This window comes from Hylobates moloch, unplaced genomic scaffold, assembly GCF_009828535.3.
Source record: "Hylobates moloch isolate HMO894 unplaced genomic scaffold, HMol_V3 SCAFFOLD_24, whole genome shotgun sequence".
Taxonomy (NCBI): Eukaryota; Metazoa; Chordata; class Mammalia; order Primates; family Hylobatidae; genus Hylobates; species Hylobates moloch.
The window spans coordinates 34,584,553-34,606,340 of record NW_026652299.1 but is presented as its reverse complement, the minus strand read 5'-3'; the positions used below and the strand labels follow the sequence as shown (position 1 = coordinate 34,606,340).

At 40.0% G+C, this 21,788-nt stretch overlaps 1 long non-coding RNA gene across 1 annotated transcript; it reads right to left on the bottom strand.

Moving 5' to 3' along the window:
- Positions 1–4,815: 4,815 nt before the first annotated feature.
- LOC131382431 (uncharacterized) lies at positions 4,816–17,537 on the bottom strand. The gene is made up of 3 exons (XR_009211924.1): positions 17,502–17,537; positions 5,936–6,028; positions 4,816–4,924 (listed from the first exon to the last, which is right to left on the bottom strand). It is a non-coding gene; the product is annotated as an uncharacterized LOC131382431 (long non-coding RNA).
- Between the last annotated feature and the right edge of the window lie 4,251 nt (positions 17,538–21,788).

Genomic DNA, 21,788 nt, shown 5'->3' with positions numbered 1-21,788 from the left:
ATGAATGTGCACCTCCCTTGAGGCCAGCTCTGCACCCCTTCACCTACAATGTTGCCTCCCTTTCAGACACTGGAGTACTTATTTCCAGCAACATTATTGAAAGCATCTCGTGGCCAGTACAGTTATCTTATAACCTTATTTTGTGTTACATGTGATTTTTATAAATCTATACTTTGCAAACATTCATTATAGGAAAATACTTACTAGCAATATGACCACAGGGAACTGAGCCTCAGTGTCCTCATCTGGAGAATGGAGGTAATGGAAATCCCACGGCATAGGAACAGGGCATGTTTGTGGCAGCATGAGGCACCCAGGCACTGGCTGGACATCACCAACTGATTTGCCCCACCTTTCCTCTCCCTCTTTTCATTTTTGAGACCAGAAACTGTGTCTGAATGTCAATATATTGCCAAGAAGACTCCCCAGCAAAATGTTTAATTATGGTGACTGGCCCATCATTTCCAGAACCCGAAGGAGGAGAGGAGGGAGAGGAGAATGCAAGGACAATAACGGGCACTTGCCACAGGAGCCTGCATGCTAACAGGGCTTCCTCTGAGGTGCTCAGGTATTTGCAGGTATTTTCAAGCTAACATCAGGACACAGCTGCTGTCATCTGCTCCACAGCAATAAATTTTTTAGAAATGTAAAATCTCACAACAGCCAGAAAGATGACAGTTTCACACTTATAAACCAGGATGCGGAGGCTCAGGGAGGTGCATTTCCTTGGGGAAGGTAGCCCCGTGTCTTGTTCCACCTACCTTTATTGCCCCACTCTCCTTCCTGCAGGGGGTCTCTCAGGAGCCCACTCCAGCCCAAGGTGGGCCTTTTGGCCTCAGCCCAGCAGGAAGCTCCTGGAAGCTTGTGCAGTGCTCTAAGTGCAGTCCCTCTAAAGGGACTTTTTGAGAAATTATACATAATTCCTAAGTGAGGAAATAATTATTCCACGTTCATTATTGTTCTTTTACTTTTATTTTACTTTCACATTCTGGGGACCCTTATGTTGTGTCACTTTAATTTTTGTTGTTACTTACTTAGCAAACTATAAATGAATGAGACTGAGCTTAAATGAGACCGTGGGAATGTGGTGGAGGAGATCACAATATGGCAGAGAGGAAAGGGAAGGGAAAAGTCATTCCCCTGGAACAGGCTGACATCACTAATAGTGGCCATTCGCTATCTGACAAGTGCAGAGGGTTGAGGAGCTGAATCTGACTTCCCAGCACGAGCCTGGCTTTCTCAGTGCACTTTCCAGTTTCCTTCCCCTTTTATGAGAGACGCTAGTGTGCACGCGTGATTCCTGATTTACAGTCCTGCCCTGGTTAAAAACAGATGTGAATAAAGCTCACAGAAACGCTTGCTTGGTGCAGAGCCTGGGATGGCCCATGACAGGTCACAGTGAGCACCCTTCATCTCCGTGGACTCCCTTTGTCTGGCCCAGGCCTGCTGCAACATCCCAGGGCCTCAGCACAGTACCATCAGGCCTTGCCCTACCCCTGTGCTCCCTGGAGGTACCTTGGGTTGGCCTCAACTTACACAACGTAGAAGAGAAAGGATGGTCAAGGGCAGAAGATAATGTGGAGGTATACGGCTGGGTGGTTAAGGATGGTGAAATGTTTTCTTCTCCGTTACATCCCACAGCATAGTATAGGGTAGGCACTGAATTGTGTAACTGAGTAGTATAACTGATAGGATCAATGCCCACAGAACACCCAGGATGACGGTGAGCTCAGCACTTACCACCATCATATTAAAACTGAATTGATTTGAGGAACTGGATGTTCAATGTCCGTCTCCTGAAGGACAGGAATTATACATCTCTTGATCACAGCTACATCCCCACTTTGGATACAATGCCTGTTTCAGTCCTAGATCAATAAGTACTTGTCATATGGATGAATGAATGGCCAGAGGACAATTGCAAACATCCATTTAAAGTCTTGCTTGGATGTGCTGAGGCAGAGAAAGAGGGCTATGCAAGAATCAGGTTTATTAAATATCTACTCTGAATGCAGTCACATTGTGTCTTTTAACCCTTCTGATGAGATCTGTGAGGGAGTGTCGCTGAGCATGTCTTCTTAGCACAGAGACTGATGCCCTCAAATGCTAACTGGCTCACCTGTGTCTCACAGACTGCACCAATTAGAGGTAGAAATAGGAGCCAGGATTGAACCTGAGTCTCTCAAGTTCAGATCATGAGATCTTTCCATTCCTTTTTCGGATTATAAAGAAAGATCTTTATATGTTCCAGATACTAGTCCTTTGTTGAATGTATGCTGGACAAATGTCATCTCCCAGTCTGCAGCTTGTCATTTCACCCTCTTCTCATGGGCTTCACCTGAGAAAATTTAAGTTTTTCAGGAGAGATAATTGATCAGCTTTTTCTTTTGTGAATTGTGCTTTTGGTGTCAAGTCCATCAGCACTACGATCTTGGTGACTGTAGCTTTATAGTAAACTTTAATGTTGGGTAGAGTGATTCCTCCCACTTCATTCTTCTTTATCAAGTTTGCTTTAGCTACTCTAGGGGCTATGCCCTTCCATACAAATTTTAGGTAAGTTTGTCTGGGTGTATGAAAAAGCTTGCCAGAATTTTAATAAGAATTCCATGTATGTTACAGATCAATTTGTGGGGAACTGACATCTTCAATATGTTAAGTCTACAAAACATGAACATATTATGTCTCCACATTTATTTATGTCTTCTTTGATTTCTATCAACAATATTTTGTAATTTTCAGCATATAGATTCTGTGTGTTTTCTTAAGGGTATACCTAAGGATTTCATTTTTTTAAGAGAAATTTTAAGTGGTATTGTTTTAAATGGTATTTAAATTCCGTTTCCACACATTCATTGTCAATACATATAAATGTGATTAACTCTGTGTGCTTTTTGTATATATTGCAGACTTGCTGAACTCATTTATTCTAAGAGTGGTTTTTTAAATTGTTTCTTTTAGATTATTTGGGTTTTTTACATAGACAAATCATCTGCAAAAAGAAAGAGCTCTATATCTTTCTTTTCAATCTTTATGTCTTTTGTTTCTTTTGCCTTTATTCTGCTTGTTTTGGGTTTACTTTAATTTTTTCTAGTTTCTGGAGGAAAAATTAGATAATAATTTTGAGATTTTTAAAAATTTATGTTTAATTATGATGTGTCCTGGCATGGATATGTTTGTTTGTATCCTACTTGGGGTTTGTTTGGCTTTCTGAATTGAAAAATTTGTGTCTTTTGTCAAATATGAAAAGTTTCCAGCCTTTTTTTCCTCCAAATACACTTTAGCTCCACTTTCTTTCTTCTCTCCTTGAGGAACTTCAATGATACGAATCTTAGATCTTTTGTTATGGTCTCATAGTCCCCTGAGGTGCTGTTCATGCATTTTCTCAGTCTATTTTCCCTGTGCTGTTCAGATAATATTTTTAATCTATTTTCCAGTTCACTGACTATGTTCTGTGTTATCTGCACTCTGTTATTGAGACCATCCAGCAAGTTTTTTTTTTTTACTTTTTATAATTTCCAGCTCTACAATTTTCATTTTTAATAATTTCCACTTCCTTTCTGAGATTTTCTATTTTTCACTTGTCTTATGATTTGTAATTTCTTATTGAAGCATATTTATCATGGCTGCTTCAAAATCCCTATTGAATAATTCCAACATCTGATGAGTCTCAAGACCTGAATCCATTGATTGCTTTTTTCTCCTTCGATTTGGTCATTTCCCTGGATATTGGAATGATGGGTAATCTTTTATTGTATCCTAGACACTTTTTCTATTATGCTGAGGAACTCTGGGTCCTATTAAGTCTGTTAATTTAGCAGACCAGGCAGGCTATATGTTTAGGCTTAGCACACAGGTCTTGGCCTGCTTTGGTGGGCCGTAGTTGCAATGGTGTTGAATGGTTAGAGAATCGGCAGAGCTATTTTGGTCTCATCGGTTTTCCTGGTGTTGATGGAGCAGCTCCCACTGCTCCCTGCTGCTGCCTATGAGGGCAAATGAGACTCCCCCAGGCCTGGGGACTGGCATCTCTTGGTTAGGGAGAGCCTTGGTGGATTCCCTTACTGGTGCCCCCTGCATCTACATCTACCTCTGGACAGGGGTGGAGTATCTTGGGCCCAACAACTTTCTGTGTCTGAGTTCGTCTTTAGGTTTCTCCAGCCAGCCTCAAGCCTCTTGGTAAGGGAGAGTCTCTGGGCCTCAGGTCCATGGACCTTTGGGATAAAAGAAGCTTCCCCGCTGCTTGCTGGGCTGGGTTCTGCTTGTTGGTCCTGCTTATCTGCTCTGGTAGCTATGGGAAGCAGGGGTGGAAGAGCGTCGGGTGCTGGACATGACTACAGTCAGCAGGCTTTGAAACAGGCTATTTATAGAACAAAATGAATGGAGACATAAGTGTGAACCTGAAATAAGAATCTTTTCAGACTCACATAAGCGAAGCAGCTCATCAAACCTGGGAGTGACAGCATGTCCAGAATTTTTCTTTATGCCTCATGATTTTGTGTGTGCATGAGTGGGATTTGTGGGTGAAAATTTTCCTGATAAAATAGGAGAGGACCTGATGGCTCTGCACCCACAGTGAAATGCAGCCTTGCGATTGGACTTCCTCTTTGTCTTCTTAGAAGACATGGAGATCAACAACAACAACTGTGCTTCGCTGTGGTTTGGTGACTTTTTTTTTTATTATTATTCCTAGTTCCATCCCTAGCTACTTCAATACAATTCAAGTCAACAAAAACATTTTGAGCAACTACTATGTAGAAAGGCTAAGACAATGAATAAAATAAGATTTCTCTCCTCATAGGCATAAAAGGCAGCAAGGGAGGCAGAAGGACCATTGACCACAGCCTGTGGTATGGCTGGGACATGAGAATGCTGAGCAGAAGAGAGGCAGTTCACTTGGGTGCTGGGCAGGCTTCCTGGAGGAGGTGGCCTAGAAAAGCATTTATGGAGGATAATATGACTTTAAGTCAGAGGTAGGGAAAGATGTGAAATATTTTTCTCCGCATTACAGACAAGTAATGGAAAATGTGTACAGATATGGAAGCTTGGGGGCACATTCAAGCAACAGGGATTGCTGTGGTGTGACACTAAGCTAGGTCTAGGTTTTCGTCTTCAATAAGAACCACCTGAGATGCTACTATAAACACCAGGGTTCAGGGTCCTAGCTATGTCTGAAGGGTGAAGTGAGAGAGAAGGGGAGTGGAGTGTGGGGCAAGGACAGTGGAGAAGCTTGATAGGATCAGGTGGAGTTTGAATCTATTCTCTATGTAACTGTAGAATCACTGGTACTTTTGGAACTAGATAGAAGTTTATTGCTTTAGCTTAGACAGCAGGTTATAAGAGCCATCAATAGGGCTCTATAACTGAGGGTAATAAGGAAGGAAAGACTAGCACAGAGGTCAAAATGAAAAGACTTTAATTCTGGACTCCTGAGATCTGAAATTGGCCCTGCCATTAACTAATCACGTGGCCTTGGACAAGGCATTTAGCCTCTGCTTCTCAAGAATCTCAACTCTCAAATGAGGATTATAGCAGACGAGTGAGTGCCTTTTGTGCTCCCCAGAATCCATATACTTTTTTTCTGTAATTTGGAGACTTTCAAACATGTGGCTCATGTTTGAAGGCAGAACCAGATATCCCCATAGCCTGTCCCCTAGCAACTAAGTGTGGGCATGTCACCCAGGCTTGACCCACCGAAGTACCACTTGGGTCTGTGAATTTTACAGGAATGAAGCAAGCCTGAAATATCTGAGAAATCCCTTATGGCAACAGTGAGTGGAGAGGCCAGCAGAGCTGTGGCTTGGGGAAGATAGGATCAATGAGGTTTGCTAAGTTCAGTGGCACTGACTTCAGATGCCCAGTGGGGCATATATTCTGGGCTGTGGCCTAAATCCTTTCATTGCCTCCGAGCCCACCTAAGCTCCAGCTTCTCTGCACTTACCACTGATTTGGTGAGGAGCCACTCAGTAGCCTTCCTTTTCTTCTTGATTGGGTGTAGTCAGTCATTTACTCTTGCTTGCCGGAACTAAGGACTCTGACTAACGCAGAATATGAATGAGAAAAATGTATTATTCATGAAGTCATGTTACGTACTGTGGGCTATTTTCTGTAAGCTAAAGAGGTGTTAAGCTTCTGAATTTTGGACATTTAGAATAAGAGTGATTTATTTAATTTTAAAAAAGGAAACTTGGGGAGTTTGGAAGAGTTGCAGGGGAGTTTGACAAAATTGGTTTCAGATGTGCTAAGTTTGAGGTACCACTGGGACAAGCATTTAGGCAGATGGAGAAATTGATGTATTAATCAGGATTGATCAGGCTGTGCTGGAATAACAAATAAACCTCCATGTCAGGAGCAATAAAAGTTGATTTATTGCCCATGGCATGAGGGAAAAGTAGAGTATGGACAACATTGAACCTTGTGCCCCAAAAGGTGAAGCCCAATTCTCCACTCTCTAGGTGTGGGTACAGTGACTTCCCTAAAAACCAGACAACATGAAAATGGTGAGTCACTCTACAGTGAAGGCTCTTGACAGACACAGGTGATCCCTGCTGACATCCACAGTTATAAGCCATGTTGGTAGTCTGTGATCTTGATATGATGTGATGAGAATGGCACTTCACCTCCCCAAAACACATTACCCCAGGCTAATCATGAGAAAATTATCAGGCAAATCCCCACATGGGGACTTTCTATAAAACACCTAACCAGTAAATTCTCAAAAATGAAGAAAACTCATTCAAATGTAGTCATTTTTGGGACAAGAACACTTGACATAAGAGCACCCTTTTAGCAAATGGTGAATATACAATACAGTATTGTAAACTACAGGCACCATGCTGAAGGGCAGATCTCTGGGACTTGTTCATCTTGTATGACTGAAATGTTGGACCACCACCAACATTGTCTCACTACCACCTTGCTGTTTCCTTCTCCCCCTAACCCTGGCAACCACCATCCAAAATAATAACAATGATAAGGCCAGGCAGAGTGGCTTATGCCTGTAATCCCAGCACTTCGGGAGGCCGAGGCAGGTGGATCACCTGAGGTCAGGAGTTCGAGACCAGCCTGATCAACATGGTGAAACCCCGTCTCTACTAAAAATACAAAATTAACTGGGCATGGTGGCACGCACCTATAATCCCAGCTACTTGGGAGGCTGAGGCAGGAGCATCACTTGAACCCAGGAGGCAGAGGTTGCAATGAGCCAAGATTGAGCCATTGCACTCCAGCCTGGGCAACAAGAGTGAAACTCTGTCTCAAATAATAATAATAATAATAATAATAATAATAATAATAGTAATAAAGAGGGAAACTTTGCGAGGTGGTGGGTATGCTTAGGGCATAGATTGTGCTAATGGTTTCATGTGCATTCACTTATCTCCAAATTCATCTGTCACATACATTAAATACGTACAGCTTTTTGCATGTCATTCATACCTCGATAAGTGTTTTTTTAAAAAAGAAAACTTTGAGAAACTGTCACAACCAAGAAGAGCCTAAGGAGACAGTGACTAAATGTGATCCTAGATAAGATCTTGGAACAGGAAAAATACATTAGGTAAGATTTAAGGAAATCTGAATAAAGTATGGACTTTAGTTAATAATAATATGCCAATAGTGGTTCATTAATTGTGACCAGTACCATATTTATGTAAGATGTTAGCAAGAGGGGTTCCTGGATATGGGGTATATGGTTACTCTCTGTACCATCTTCACCATGTTTTTAATAAATCTAAAACTATTTTAAAGTTTTTTAAAATGTATTTTTTAAAAACCTGGGTTTTACCAGGACACGGAGGTTGCAGTGAGCTGAGATCGCGCCACTGCACTCCAACCTGGGCAGCTAAGCGAGACTCCATCTCAAAAAACAAACAAACAAACAAAAACTGGGTTTTAAATACTTTGGCCTAATAGTGTAACATGGCACCTTTGCTCACATAACTTTAGACAGAACTAGTCACATGGTCCCACCTAACTTAACAGCAGGGGCTGGGAAGTGTCCCTCTGTGTATCTGGAGGAAAGACCTGGAAATGGGTGGAGCTTGCAGACGAGATCAGTGCAAAAGAGTCATTTGCAGAAAGGGGTCGACAGGATGGACATTCTCATCAAGGTACCAGCATACAACCACATGAGATGAAGGACAAGAGAGCCTTGGGATTTTGGAGCATGATTGCAGAAGCTCACCAGTGGGAAATCTCAAGGGGTGATCAGAGACGGTTAATAGGAAATAAGGAACCAGGTGCAGGAAGCTCAGGAAATGAGAGTGAGCAGGATCAGGACAACGAAGAGGCAGGTAACAAATATTAGCAGATAGCGGACCATGGGTCCCCTTGGAAAACCTATTTCAGCAGACAGTGGTGTGCTGGTGCCATTTTCAGTGGGGTGGAGAGACACATGAGAGGATAGTGTATAAATATAGTTACGTTTAAACAAATAGTAATGAGAGGTGAGGGAAAGAAGAGCAGCCAAAAGTGAAAGACACCAGAGTATTTCATGCATGAGGTTTAAAAAGTTAATCTTGGAAAAAAAAAAAAAAGAAAACAACACTATGGTTACTTCTGTTTAAAATGGCAATTGTGTTCTTGACCTCACCTATTCTAATTTCCCTTTTAAGTTATATTTCAAAAGTAAAAACTGGATTGGCAGAGTAAGATGGCAGAATAGAGACCTACACTGTCGTTCCCCCACTAGAACACCGAATTCTAACAAGTATATGCACACAGAAAAGCACCATCACAAGAACCAGAAATCAAGAGAGGAGAGAGAAGAATAAAGAGAACTTTGTCATGCATCTTGGATACCAGCTCAGCTACGGTAGGACAGAACACCAGACACAGTCATGAGGCCTCCTTTCTAGGCCCTGGGTCCCGATAACATTTCTAGACACCTTGAGCCAAAGGGGAACCTGCTGCCTTGAAGGTCAGGACCCTCTCCTAATAAGATTCATTACCTGCTGACTAAAGAACACTTGGGCACTGAATAACCAGCAGCAATACCCAGGGAGTACCGGCAGCCTTGGGCTCTGAAATGTGCTGATTACAGTTATGGCTCTGCACATGCCTAGCTGTGGCGGCTGCAGTGAAAGATTTCTTCTATTTGAGAATAGCAGAGGAAAAAGCAAAAGAGAATGCCTTCCACCCTAGGTACCAGCTCAGCCACAGTGGGGTAGAACAACAAGCTGGTTCTTGGGGTGCCCAAGTCCAGGCCTAGGCTCTGGGAAAGCATTTCTGGACCTGCTCTGAGCCAGAGGGGAGCCCGCTGTCCTGAAAGGTGGGTCCCGGGCCTGGCAGCATTCACCACAAGCTGACAGAAGAGCCCTTGGGCTTTAAGCAAACATCAGCAGTGGCCTGGTTTAACCCCCTCAAGGAGCAGTGGTGGCAGTAGCCACAGGGAGAGGTAACTCTGCCTGTGGAAAAAGGGAGGGGAAAGCAGGAAGGAGTTTGTATTGTGGTTTGAGTGCCAGCTTAGCTGCATTAGAATAGAACATCAGGTACATTGCTAAGGTTTTTTACTCTAATCCCTGGCTCCAAGATAGCACTCTGAACAGAGGGGCCTTGCCACCCTAAAGGGAAGGGCCTTGGGCAAGGCCCAGTGCTGTGTTGGCTTCAGGTCTGACCCAGCACAGTCCCAGTGCTGGTGGCCACAAGGGTGCTTGCATCACTTCATACCCAGCTCAGGGTGGCTCAGCACAGAGAGAAAGACTCTTTACTTTTGTGAGAAAGTAAGGGAAAAGAATAAGATTATCTGCCTAGTAATCCAGATAATTCTTCCAGACCTTATCCAAGACCACCAAAGTGGTACCTCTATGAGTCTGCAAAAACCACAGCTTTATTGGGGTTGGGGCCCCAGTCCCTTCAAATACCTAAGATGCCTTCCCAAGAAAGACAGACACAAACAATCCTAGACTGTAAAGACTACAATAAATACTTAACTCTTCAATGCCCAGACACTGAAGAACATCTACAGGCATCAACGCCATCCAGGAAAACATGCCTCACGAAATGAGCTAAGTAAGGCACCAGGCATCAATCCTGCAAAAACAAAGATATACTACTGTTCAGACAGAGAATTCAAAATAGCTATTTCGAGGAAACTCAAAGAAATTCAAGATGACACAAAGAAGGAATTCAGAATTCTATCAGATACATTTAACAAGGAAATTGAAATCATTAAAAGGAAGCAGAAACTCTAGAGTTGAAAAATGCAACTAACACTGAAGAATGTGTCAGTCTCTTAATAGCAGAACTGATTAAGCAGAAGAAAGAATGAATAAGCTTGAAGACAGGCTATTTGAAAATACACAGAGAAGACTAAAGAAAAGAGAGTAAAAAATAATGAAGTATGCCTACAAGATCTAGAAAATAGCCTCAAAATAGCAAATCTAAGCAGTAATGGCCTTAAAGAGGAGATAAAGAAAGAGACAGAGGTAGAAGGTTTATTAAAAGGGATAAATCAGAGAACTTCCCAAACCTAGAAAATGATATCAACAATTCAGTACCAAGTTATAGAACACCAAGCAAATTTAACCCAAAGAAGCCTACCTCAAGGCATTTAATAATCAAACTCCTGGTCAGGTGTGGTGGCTTAAGCCTGTAATCCCAGCACTTTGGGAGGCCGTGGTGTGTGGATCACGAGGTCAGGAGATTGAGACCATCCTGACTAACACGGTGAAACCCTGTCTCTACTAAAAATACAAAAAATCAGCCGGGCATGGTGGCAGGCGCCTGTAGTCCCAGCTACTCGGGAGGCTGAAGCAGGAGAATGGCTTAAACCCAGGGGGTGGAGCTTGTAGTGAGCCAAGATTGCACCACTGCACTCCAGCCTGGGTAACAGAGCGAAAGTCCATCTCAAAATAATAATAATAATAATAATAATAATAATAATAATCAAACTCCTAAAGGTCAAGGATAAAGAAGGGATCTTAAAAGCAGCAAGAGAAAAGAAACAAATAACATAAAATGGAGCTCCAATACATCTGACAGCAGACTTTTCAGGGCCACAACATATTTATAGTGATGAAGGAAGAAAAAAAAACTTTTACCCTAGAATAGTATATCTGGTAAAAATAGCTTTTAAACATGAAGGAGAAATAAAGACCTCCCCAGACAAACAAAAGCTGAGGAGTTTTATCAACACAAGACCTGCCCTACAAGAAATGCTAGAGGAATTTCTTCAGTCTGAAAGACAAGGATGTCCATAAGCAAGAAGAAATCATCTGACTGTACAAAACTCACTGGTAATAGTAAGCACACAGAAAAACACAGAATAGTATAACACTGTAATTGTGGTGTGTAAACTTCTCTCGACTTAAGTAAAAAGACTAAATGATGAACCAATTAAAAGTAATAACTACAATAACTTTTCAAGAAATATACAGTGCAATAAGACATAAAGAGAAACAACAAAAAGTTAAAAAGCAGGGGGATGCAGTTAAAGTGTAGAGTTTTTACTAGTTTTCTTTTTGCATACTTGTTTGCTTGTTTACACAATCAGTATTAAGTTGTCATCAGTTTAAAATAGAAGGTTATAAAATAATATATGCAATGGGTTATAAGACAGTACAGTATAAACTAATAGTCATCAGTTTAAAATAATTGGTTATAAGATAGTATTTGCAATCCTCATGGTAATCTCAAATTGAAAAGCATACAATGGGTACACAAAACTAAAAAGCAGGAAAGAAGGAAAGAAGAAAGAGAAGGCTGCAAAAAAAAAAAAGGAGGAAAAAGAAAAAGAAAAAAACACACAAAAAAACAGAAAACAAGTAAAGTGGCAGTAGTAAGTCCCTACTCATCAATGATAATATTGAATATATATGAACTAAATTCCCCAATTAAAAGACATAGAGTGGCTGCATAGATTTTTAAAAAAATATCAAATGATCTATTGCCTGCAAGAAACACACTTCACCTACGAAGATACACACAGACTGAAAACAAAGGGATGGAAAAAGATATTCCATGCCAATGGAAACCAAAAGAGAGAAGGAGTAGCTATTCTTACATCAGACAAAATGGATATCAAGACAAAAACCATAAGAAGAGATAAAGAAGGTAATTATATAATGTTAAAGAGGTCAATTCAGCAATAAGATATAACAATTGTAAACACATATATATTTATTTATTTACATAACATATGTATTTATTTACCTAACACTGAAGCATCCAGATATAAAAGCAAATATTATTAGAGCTAAAAAGAGAGATAGGGTCCAATGTGGCAATAGCTGGAGACCTCAACACCCCACTTTCAGCATTGGATAGATCTCCCAGACAGAAAATCAACAAAGAAACATCAGACTTAATCTTCACTATAGAACAAATGAACCTAATACATATTTACAGAACATTTCATCCAAAAGCTGTAGAATACTTACTTTTCTCCTCAGCATATGGATCATTCTTATGCTAAGGATAGCCCATATGTTAGGTCACAAAACAAGTCTTTAAACATTCAAAATTTGAAATAATATCGTGTCTTCTCTGACCACAATGAAATAAAACTACAGATCAGTACAAGAGGAATTTTGGAAACTATACAAATGCATGGAAATTAAACAATATTCTCCTGAATTACCAGTGGTAATATAGAGAAATTAAGAAGGAAACTGAAACATCTCTTGAAACAAATGATAATGGAAACACAGAATACCAAAATCTAGGGGATACAGCAAAAACAGTACTAAGAGGAAAATTTATAGCTATAAGTGCCTACTTCAAAAATGAAGAAAAACTTCAAATTAATAACCTAGTGATGCATCTTAAAGAACTGGAAAAGCTAGAGAAAATTAACCCAAAATTAGTACATGAAAAGAAGTAATAAAGATCAAGGAGAAACAAATGAATTTGAAGTGAAGAAAATACAAAAGATCAACAAAAGAAATAGTTGGTTTTATTTAAAAGGCAAATGAAATTGACAGACCTTTAGTCACACTAGGAAAAGGAGAAAACTAGAATAAATGAAATCAGAGAGGACAAAGGAGATATTATAACTCATACCTCAGAAATCCAAATGACCATTAGTGGCTAATAGAAGCAATTATATGTCAATAAATTGGAAATCTAGAAGAAATGAATAAATTCCTTGATTTCCTTGATACATACAACCTACCAAGATTGAAACATAAGGAAATCCAAAACCTTAACAGACCCATAATAAATAACAAGATGATAGCCAGCTAGCCATAATAATAAAAAAAAACTCCTAGTAATAAAAAGCCCAAGAGCCAGTAGCTTTATTGCTGAATTATATTAAACATTTAAAAATAAACTAATACCAATCCTAATGAAACTGTTCCAAAAAATAGAAGAGAGAATACTTCCAAAATTATTCTACAAGGCCAGTACTTTCCTGATAGCAATATCAGATAAAGACACATCAAAAGAAGAAAACTACAGATCAGTATCTGTGAAGAATACTGATGCAAAAATTCTCAACAATACCAGCAAACTGAATTCAACAATACATTTAAAAGATCATACATCATGACCAAGCAGGATTTATCCCAGGAATGCATGGATGGTTCCACATATGCAATCAATCAATGGGATACATAGTATCAACAGAATGAAGGACAAAAACCTTATGATAATTTCAATTGTTGCTGAAAAAGCATTTGATAAAGTTCAACATTCTTTCATGATAAAAACCCTCAAAAAAATGAGTATAAAAGAACATACCTGAACATAATAAAAATCATATATGCAGACCCACAGATAGTATAGTATTAAATGGGGAAAAACTAAAAGCCCTTTCTCTTAGATTTGAAACACAACAAGGATGCTGACTTTCATGACTGTCCTTCAGTGTAGTACTAAAAGTTTTCACTAGAGCAATCAGACAAGAAAAAGAAATAAGGGCATTGAAATTGGAAAGGAAGTCAAATTATCCTGTTTGCAGATAATATGATCTCGTATATGGAAAAATCTAAAGACTCCATGAGAAAACTATTAGAACTGATAAATAAATTCAGCCAAGTTGCAGGATACAAAACTAACATAAAAATTGTTAGCATTTCTATATGACAACAGTGAACAATCTGAAAAAGAAATTTAAAAAAGAAATCCCCTTTAAAATAGCCACACATACAATTAAATCCCTAGGAATCAGCTAAATAAGTGAAAGAACTTTATAATGAAAACTACACAACAATAGTGAAATAAATTAGAGAGGACTCCAAAAATGGAAAGTTATTCCGTGTTCACGGATTGGAAAAATCAATATTGTTAAAATGCCCATATTACCCCAAAAATCTGCAGATTCATTGCAAATCCTTTAAAAATCCCAACGCCATTCTTCATAGAAATATAAAAAAATCTAAAAATTTATATGAAATCACAAAAGACCCAGAATATCCAAAGCTATCCTAAGCAAAAAGAACAAAACTGGAGACATTACATTGCCTGACTTCAAATTATACTACAGAGCTATAGTAACCAAAACAGCCTAATAACACTCATTAAAAACAGACACATAGACCAATGGAACAGAATACAGAACCAGAAACAAATCCATTCACCTACAGTGAACTCATTTTTGACAAAGGTGCCAAGAACATACATTGGTGAAAAGACATTCTCTTTAATAAATGCATGGGAAATTTGGTTATCCATATGCAGCAGAATGAAACTTAATTCCTATCTCTCACTTTATACAAAAGTCAAATCAAAATGGATTAAAGACTTAAATTTAATAGTTCAAACTATAGGACTCTTACAAGACAATATTGTAAATTCTTTAGGACATTGGTCTGGGCAAAAATCTCTTGAGTCATACCCCACAAGCACAGGCAACCAAAGGAAAAATGGACCAATAAGATCACATCAAGTTAAAAAGCCTCTGCACAGCAAAGGAAACAATCAACAAAGTGAAGAGACAACCACAGAATGAGGAAAAATATTTGCAAACCACCCATATGACAAGGGATTAATGACCAGAATATATAAGGAGCTCAAACAGCCCTATAGGAAAAAAAAATCTAATAATCTGATTTTTTAAATGAGCAAAATATTTGAATATACGTTTCTCAAAAGAAGACATACAAATGGCAAACAGGTATATGAAAAGGTTCTCAACATTATTGATTATCAGAGAAATGCATATAAAAACTACAATGAGATATCATCTCACCCAAGGTAAAATAGCTTTTATTCAAAAGTCAGGCAGTAAGAAATGCTGGTGAGAAAGTGAAGAAAAGGGAACCCTCATACACTGTTGGTGGGAATGTAAATTAGTACACCCACAACAAAAAACAGATTGGAGTTTCCTAAAAAATTCAAAAAACTAAAAATAGAGCAATCCCACTGCTGGGTATATACCAGAAAGAAAGAAAATCAGTATATCAAAGAGATATCTGCTCCCTCGTGTTTGTGGCAGCTCTGTTCACAATAGCGAAGGTTTAGAAGCAACCTAGGTGTCCATCAACCAATGAAAGGATAAAGAAAATGTGGTACTTATACACAATGGAGTACTAGTCAGCCATAAAAAATAATGAGATCTTGTCATTTGCAACAACATGGATGGAACTGGAGGTCATTATGGTAAGTGAAATAAGCCAGGAACAGAAAGACAAACATCACATGCTCTCACTTATTTGTGGGATCTAAAAATCAAAACAATTGAACTCATGGAAATACAGAATAGAAGGATGGTTACCAGAGGCTGGGAAGGGTAGTGGGGGGAAGAGGGAAGGTGGAGATTAATGGTTACAAAAACAATTAGAAAGAATGAATAAGACCTAGTATTTGATAGCATAACAGAGGGACTATAGTGAATAATAATTTGTTCGTTTAAAAATGACTAAACTAATATAGTTGTACTATTTATAACACAAAAGGATAAATGCTTGAGGAAAGGGATACCTAATTTTCCATAATGTAATTATTATGCATTGCATGCCTGTACCAAAATATCTCATGTACCCCATAAATATATATACCTAATTTGTACCCACAAAAAGTAAAAATAAAAAAAGTTAAAGAAAAAAAAGTAAGAACTAGTCTGGACATTTTTTAATACAATCCCAAGAGGACAGGCAAAGAAAGCAAAAATAGACAAGTGGAATTGCATCAAACTAAAAAGTTTCTAGATAGCAAAGGAAACAATCAACTGAGTGAAGAGGCAACTTACAGATTTGCAAACTCTATGGTATTAGTATCCAAAATATATAAGGAACTGATACAACACAATAGCAATAAATAAAATAAATATTCCAATTTTAAAAACAGACAAAGGTCTTGAATAGATGGTTCTCAAAAGAAAACCTTCAAATGGCCAACAGGTAGATGAAAAGGTGCTCAACATCACTGATTATCATCAGAAAAATGTAAATCAAAACCCCGAGGAGATATCAGCTCACTCCTGTTAAAATGGCTATTGTCAAAAAGTCCAAAGATAACAAGCGTTGTTTACTATGTAGAGAAAAAGGAACCTTTGTACACTGTTGGTGGAATGTAACTGGTACAGTCATTATGAAAAACAGTATGGAGGTTCCTCAAAAAATTAAAAATAGAACTTCCATATTATCTAGCAATCCCTCTTCTGAGTGTATATCAAATGCAAACAAAATCAGTGTCTTGAAGAGATATCTGCACTCATATTCACTGAAATATTATTCACAGTAACCAAGATACAGAAACAATTCAAATGTCCATTGGTGGATGAATGGATAAAGAAAATGTGGTATAATATATAACAGAATACTATTCAGTCGCATAAAGAAGGAAATCCCACCATTTTTAACAACATGGGTGAACCTAGAGAACATTATGCTTAATGAAATAAGCCAGGCACAGAAAGACCAATACTGCAGGATCTCAAACATAGGATCTAAAAATGTCAAATTCATAGAAGCAAACAGTAGAACAGTGGTTACCAGGGACTGCGGGAGGGAAAAATGGGAAGATGGAAAAAGGGTACAAAGTTTCAGTAATGTAAGATGAATAAGTTGTGGAGAGCTAAGTTCCAGCATGGTAACTATAGTTAATAATAATGTGTTGTCTGCTCAACATTTGCCAGGAGTGTAGATCTTACATGAATGTCCTCACCACACATATATAAAAAGAAAATAACTATCTCCTATAAGGTGATGGATATGTAATTAGCTTGATTGTGATCACCTCACAATGTACGTGTATATCAAAACATCATATCGTACACGTTAAATATATACAATTTTTATTTGTCAATTATACTTCAATGAAGATGAATAAATAAACACATAAAAGTAAGAACCATGTGGAACCTAAAACACTGAGAACTGATCTTTGTATCCCCCCCATCACCCCTGTCCGTGAAAATTGATTAGAAACTCCAGCTATGGACTGCAGACAGCAGGTGTGCAAGCTGGGAGGTACAGCTTGCATACCTGGAGGATGAGGCATTTAGATGCATTCCAGGGCGATGCACACTGAGTGTTCAAAGGTTTTATACTTTTCACCAGCTTAGAGAAGCAGGCCATGGAGTAAGGGAGAGAGTCCACTTACATTCAGAAGTAAGGTCCTACCTGAATGTTTTCCAGTAGTTGTGAGAGGTGACAACGTGCTAGCAGCCCTGGCTCGCTCTTGGTGCCTCCTCGGCATAGGCGTCCACTCTGGCCGTGCTCGAGGAGCCCTTCAGCCTGCCGCTGCGCTGTGGGGACCCCTCTCTGGGGCTGGCCGAGGCCGGAGTCGGCTCCCTCTGCTAGCGGGGAGGTGTGAAGGGAGAGGTGCAGGCGGGAGCCCGGGCTGCCCGCCGCGCTCGCGGGCCTTTGTGGGGTTCCGGGTGGGCACGGGCTCTGCGGGCCCGCACTAGGCACCGGCTGGCACCTGCTGGGCTTGATCTGGGGATGGGCTCCCTCTGGGCTGCTGGAGTGCCTGGGCTAGGTGCCCCATTGAGGGGTGAAGCCCGCTGGGCTTCTGGGACGGGTGGGGACTTGGAGAACGTTTCTGTCTCGCTAAAGGTTTGTAAAGGCACCAATCAGCACTCTGTCAAAACGGACCAATCAGTGCTCTGTAAAATGGACCAATCAGTGCTCTGTAAAATGGACCAATCAGTAGGATGTGGGCGGAGCCAAATTAGGGAATAAAAGCAGGCCACCCTAGCCAGCAGCGGCAAACTGCTTGGGTCACCTTTCACTTTGTGGATGCTTTGTTCTTTCCCACCTGGCAGTAAATCTTGCTGCTGCTGCCTTTTTGGATCTATGCTGCCTTAATAAGCTGTAACACTACCCGCGAAGGTCTGCAGCTTCACTCCTGAAGCCAGCAAGACCACGAACCCACCGGGAGGGAGGAGCAACTCCACGTGCGCCGCCTTTGTGAAGTGTAACATTCACCGCAAAGGTCTGCAGCTTCACTCCTGAGGCCAGCGAGACCACGAACCCACCAGAAGGAAGAAACTCTGAATACGTCCGAACATCAGAAGGAACAAACTCCAGACACACTATCTTTAAGAACTGTAACACTCACCACGAGGGTCCACGGCTTCATTCTTGAAGTCAGACCAAGAACCCACCGATTCTGGACACAGTTGCACACATCGGGCTCCCTTCTCCTCCAGCTCTGAGAAAGAGGGCACTAACAACACCTGGGGGGAGAGCACTGCCCATTGAGACTGAGTAGGTCTTCCCTTAGGTAAAAGGTGAAAAAAAAAAAGAAAAGAAGATTTACAAAGCTTTAAAAGAAAAAAAATCCCACATAATAAATAAATGAAATTAACCCAAAGCTTTAGTTGAAGTACAAGGAAGAAATGATTTTCTTTAACAAATTGAAATTTAGACATTATCATTTGGTGTCTTCAACAGGATGCAAGTGCACAACTTGTATAAAAATGTAGCAAAAAGGTAAGTATCCAGGGACAAGCTGAATTGGAAAGGAAACAGAGATAATGGAAGAACTTGAGGACACTCAACATTAAATAACAGAATTAAAAGATGCATTAGAGGCAGAAGAATACAAAGTTGAGTATGTGAAAAATTAAAATAGCAAAGAAAAATAACGCAACAAAAAGATGCTAAAAATTGAGAACTGAAAGGGAGATGCAACCTAAGAAATGTAGGATTAGGAATAACAGAAGCAATTGGGGACATAATAGAAGAAAATGTGTTTCCTAATTTTTTAAAAAGCTCTGAAAGTCTAGAGATTCAGGGCTCGGCACACTGCTCCTGGAAGAAGTCATCCATTTTTCCAGGGCCATCCCTAGTGAGGGCCCGTGCTGCCCATGCCCAGCAGTTTCGGACACACTGCCAGGCTGTTTCCTGCTCCCAGGCAGCTCATGGGTAGTGGGGAGAGACAGACCACAAGCGTGTAAAAGAACAAGATAGCCACAGTTAGTGGTAAGCTAGAGTAATGATATAAATGCTTGGCATCCAGTACAAATACACATAACCAGTCAGAGTGAAAGTTGTGACCAATTAGAACAGATATCAAAAAACTTTTAGTTCACTAGTTGTAGTATATACAGGCAGAATATAAGTGCTGGTGATTGGTGATAGGGAGAAAAATGAAAAATTATGAGGGAACAGACACGGTGGGAGTGGAGTGGAGCAGGCTGTGCAGAGAATGTCTCTTTGGAAAGAAGCCTGGAGCTTGAATCTGGCAGGCCAAGTATCTTGAGGTGGAACATGTCAGCAGAGGGAACAGCAGTGCCGGTCTCTAAGGTGGTAATGATCCAGCAGCACAACCAGGCAGGACTTGGCTCTGCTGGAGTCAGAGGAGGTTTGCAGGAGGAGCCGGCAAAGGGAGTCAGAGAGGCCATCAGAAGCCAAGCCACACCCACCCTCCTGGCCAGGGAGAGGAGCCCAGGTTCTATTCTAAAGGCCGTGAGAGACATTGCAGGTTTCTAAACACGAAGGTAACAATATAATTTATATTTGAAAGAGATTCGCCAGGCTAATATTTAAAAAATGGATTGTAGGGGAGTAAGAGCAGAGAAATCAGAAGAGAGTGACATCTGCCTACATTTTTGCGTTGCGATTATGAGGGTCAAACGTTTTATAAGCATTCAGAGACAGACAAATCAGAACTATACTCAAATTTCATTGGCCGTAGACCTCTTCTCTGAGGCACAAAACGCAGGAGAATGAAGAAATCTGAGGAGTTTTGAAGCAACTGATCAACTTTGCAGAAGCTGGCAGTGCAGTGTTCTCTCCCTCCTTGCCCTGCTGCAACGCTTCACCAGGCCCCTGGCTCAGCACCGATGCTGCAGGAGCCTCAGCTGCTGGACCCTGCTGGCGTCTGCTTCATCTTCCCACACTGACAAGACAGACTCTGTGCCTCCACTGAGTCACCCCCGGCCTAGGCACCTCACAGAACACTCTGCTAGTATCAAGCTCCCTACAAGTTCTGTTTGCTTGTTTGTTTTCTGACAGAGACAATCAGGGATCTCAGAGTTGAGAAGGGCATGCTCCATGAAGGAAAATAGAGGTTGAATTTCATAACTGAACTAATAATTATAACAGTAACTAATGGATATCATGAAACCAGGCCCTGCCATGTGCTTGGCTCTTAACATGGGGTTTCACTGATTCTCTCAAGAAATATTCAAAGGAGATACTGAAATCCCGAAGTTTTACAGAAGGAGAAACTGGGGATTAGGAAGGTGAACTAGGCCAGGTGTAGTGGTTCACTCCTGTAATTCCAGCACTTTGGGAGGCCAAGGTGGGCAGATCACTTGAGCCCAGGAGTTTGAGACCAGCCTGGGCAATAGGGCGAAATCTCATCTCTACAAAGAATAAAAAAAATTAACCGGGCATGGTGGTGCGTGCCTGTAGTCCCAGCTACTTGAGAGACTGAGGCAAGAGGATCCCTTGAGTAATGATGGAAATGAGGAACACAAAAGACATAAGATGTAAGGAATATAAGTAATAAAATGGTGGAAATAAGTCATCACTAATTGGCAATTTTTAAGTATAAATATAGTAAACTTTCCAACCAAAGAACAGATACTGGCAGAAAATTTTAAAAAGCATGATCTAGCTATATGCTGCTTTAAAAAGACATACTTTAGACCCCAATACATAAATAAGTTGAAAGTTAAAGGATGGAAATATAGTTCATAACAATTATAACCAAAAGAGAGCTGGGGTTAATTAATATATTAATGTCAGACACAACAGACTTTTACGTAAACAATTGTTGCAAGGAAAAAGAAGGTCATATATTAATGAAAGATAAAACAATTGTATACATATATGCAATTATAATAGTGGAGCCCAAAAATATATGATGCAAACATTGATAGAATTGAAGAAAAAATAGTTCTACAATAATAGTTGTGAATTTTAATATCCCATTTACAATAATAGACAGAACAACTGGACAGAAATTCAGTAAAGAAATACAAGATTTGAACACCCTACAAATCAATTAGGCCTAACAGACATACACAGACTCCACTCAACAATAGCAGAACGTGCATTCTTCCCTAGTACACCTAGCGCATTCTTCAAGATAGATCACAGGTAAGGCTGCAAAACCAGTCTCAATAAATTTAAAAAGATTAAAATCAACCAAAGTGTCAGCAAAAAGTGAACACATATGGTAAAGCTGAGAGCAGAAACCAATGGTGAGCAAACAAATTTGAAAAACATTTTACTAATCAAACTGCCAACTATAATGGGGAAAAATTAGACTTGAGTTTAACATGATGGATTGAAATATTTTCAGAGAATTTTCCTCTTCTAATAACTAATAAAATCAGCTAAAAGTACCACAGGGGCACCAGTGATTTACCATTAACAATAAAACAAATAAAATGGAAGACAGCTTAAAGCAACAACCTGTAAAACCTGGGGCTGGTGGCAAGAGCAGAAGGT